Source organism: Odontomachus brunneus, unplaced genomic scaffold (genome assembly GCF_010583005.1).
Source record: "Odontomachus brunneus isolate Ranch 3 - 2012 unplaced genomic scaffold, Obru_v1 Obru_scaffold_034, whole genome shotgun sequence".
Taxonomy (NCBI): domain Eukaryota; kingdom Metazoa; phylum Arthropoda; class Insecta; order Hymenoptera; family Formicidae; genus Odontomachus; species Odontomachus brunneus.
In genome coordinates this window covers 1841018-1843917 of record NW_022639484.1, presented here as the reverse complement: position 1 = coordinate 1843917, position 2900 = coordinate 1841018, and the positions used below count along the sequence as shown (strand labels likewise).

General features: G+C 31.7%; 1 protein-coding gene across 2 annotated transcripts in view; it reads left to right on the top strand.

The window, feature by feature from the left end:
* The first annotated feature begins 1841 nt into the window (after nucleotides 1-1841).
* The window catches only part of LOC116843589, a 9043-nt gene continuing 7984 nt past the window's right edge, over nucleotides 1842-2900 (top strand). Inside the window, exon 1 of one of the 2 annotated variants that reach the window (XM_032814094.1) lies at nucleotides 1842-1942. The gene's annotated coding sequence lies outside the window, so the exon portion shown is untranslated. The remainder of the gene's footprint in view (nucleotides 1943-2900) is intronic. The other variant, XM_032814095.1, reaches the window with a different exon arrangement.

Sequence of the window (2900 nt, the reverse complement as noted above, 5' to 3'; positions counted from 1 at the left end):
AAAATGGTATGGGGGACTGTTGTATCCAGTAGTAAGTAAGTAGACAGTGTTAAGGAAATCTTCTTGGCTGGGGTTGTGGGTGGAGAAAATCATACATTTCAAAAGAGAAGGTTATTGGAGGGTTTTTAAGGTGGTGAGGGAACCAGCGGATGAGGCGGAACCGGATAACGTAAGTTAGAAAATGTAACGGACATAATTTTTTGTTATCCAGCGGTTCCTTTGATCCCAAGGATAAGGTCCGGCGAAGTTTACTTTGCGGATTAAGGAGTTTTAGTGCTGTATTTCCCAAGGTTATTTCGGAATTTTAGTCGGAATTTTTATTGGGGAAAGACAAAAAAAACGGTCTTACGATTCGGAATTGTTTGTTGTTTCCCGACAGAAGAGGCAAAGATAGAGTGCATGACTCATGTCTGCACAGGACGTAACACATCCTTCGCACTTCTAACAAAGGATTTTCTCTTTATGCTCGTTCTTGGTATTCTTTCTTCTATGAGTTTATAAATCTATTGCTTTAGACACTACTTCTTCGATCAATATAAACATCTCATATTTTATCTATATATGTTGTAATTAACGCAATAATATAATTTTTTATAATATGATTTAATAAAATATGATTTCATTTTATTAAAATTATATTTTTGGTACTTTTATTTTTAATTTAATCTTTAACTAGTGAGTTCTACGAAATCCCGCACATTCCATTTCATTATCTTTAAAATTTTATAGTAAAAATTTATTACTGTTAACTGTTATTAATTAGACAAAGTCATAAAAAATTATAAAATTTGAATAATTGTAAAATAGTATAATTAAAAGAAAAAAATCTATCTTACTAGATAAGATTTAATTAAATTAATTAAATTTAGCTATAAATATATAAAAATCAACGCTTACTATAAGCAATGGAGTTAGTGTAACCATAAAATGTAAATAATCTATCTAATATAACTATAAAATGTAAATAAAATTAGCTAATAATAGTAATTTCTCACGAATTGTCAGAGTATCCTAAGTAATGATTCGCGAAATATTCATTATAATGAAATTCCAAGGAATATTTTAGAATGAATTAGACACGGATAATTCTTCAGAATATCTTCAGATATTCATTTTTCTAATTCTTTAGGTATTCTTAAATAAATTCTCTTTGAACTTCTATTCATCTCTGTGCTGTCTGAGAACTCTTTACTTTGGGCGGTTTCCAGAAACTATAGAAAATATTGACATGTAAGTACGATTTTAATAGTTTTAAAACGCGCTATAATTAGGATTCTACCAACAATTTCTCTGATCAAATTAGAAGCTATGTGATTCAACATAATAATCCAACACCCCAGTGAGAAATGACTTACCGATAGACGTCGAAAAGACGTTGATCGGTAAGTCATTTCTCAATGGGACCCCAACAATTTAAAGACTCATTTATTACTTTACTAGTGAGCAACATAAAGTCAGTTAGAATTGTTGACGGTAATTGCGAAACCGTTAAAGATCCGTTCATGTTGCTTTTATTGGAAAAGTATTTGAACAACAATTTTCAAAATTTCGAGGTTTGTGATGTTGGTGGCAACAATAATCATGGTCGAATAACAATGAATACAATTAAATCCATTCTACGTTTCCTTCAAAAATTGCGAAGGAGAGTTTGAAACACCCTGTATAGATTCTCGCGCGTGTCCAAATAGATTTGAATATCCCCACTCCATGTCACATGATCTCTTAAGTTTGGTTCGTAAGACCGAAGGTAGAGGCGCTGAAACTCACCCCCTTCTTTCCAAGGAGGGAGTTAGGGCCTACGCTTGTCCTGTTTCGACATCTTGCAGGAAACATCTTGTGTGGTCAATAAGTCTTGGAGACGAAACCAACGTTATTATCGGAAGATCGTGAAAGATCGCCAAAGTCATTCGACACCATCCGCATTTCCTCAAAGATAGTGAACGTGAGTTATTTATTCATTTTCATTTATTTCACGAATGACTGTATATTTGTTTGTGCGCGTTATCATAAAAGAATCATCTATGCGTGCAGTATTGTGTTACATGACGACACGAGTTGCATCCGTGCAGTCATGTACCTTGTCATCATCGCGTCGAGAAGTCCGAGTTTATTTATGAAACTATAGTCTATATATCAATGTTAAATAGGTTTTTATGTATTACATAAAGCTTACATCAAGCTTACGCGAGTGTTCTATATACACACAATCCACTATGCCCAATAAGCAAGGAACATTAAATTAACGTTTAGAAACGTTGTTTTCATATGTATTGTTTGGACATTTTTTAATAATATTGCATTTATATTTTTTATATATTATTTTGTGATATGATTTTTCTGAATGTTGTTTAAACGTTTTAAAAACATTACAAAAAATATACTTTTCAAATGTTACTTTAATATTTATTTGAGATCAATGCAACATCTTAAAAATATTTCTGCCGAATAAAACGTTATGGCAACCCTATTTCAACATTATTCCAAATCGCAGTCAAAGTATGTTCATATGTTTGATACAATATTAAGGGGGGAAATCCAATTAGAACGAGGAAAAATAAGCTATTTTCAAGAATTTTTTTGTAGGAGAAAGAATTTTTCTATATTTTTCAAACTTAAACATTTATTTATATATGTTTTGGACTGTCCATACGTATTTTTTTTTCCAAAAATATTTAAAAATGGCGGACATATGAAGCATCCCATTTGGCAGGTACGCGTGCGAGTTGCTCAGCTGCTGGACAAATGGCGTCCGTGATATTGATCCTATAACAGGCAGCGAAAAAATTCTTATTATTTATACCCATAATTCGTAATTGAACCTAAAAAAATTGAAAAAAGTCAAAAATTTTGAATATGAAACGCTTATGAAAATAAATTTCCATTTTTTGACGTTTTCTCTG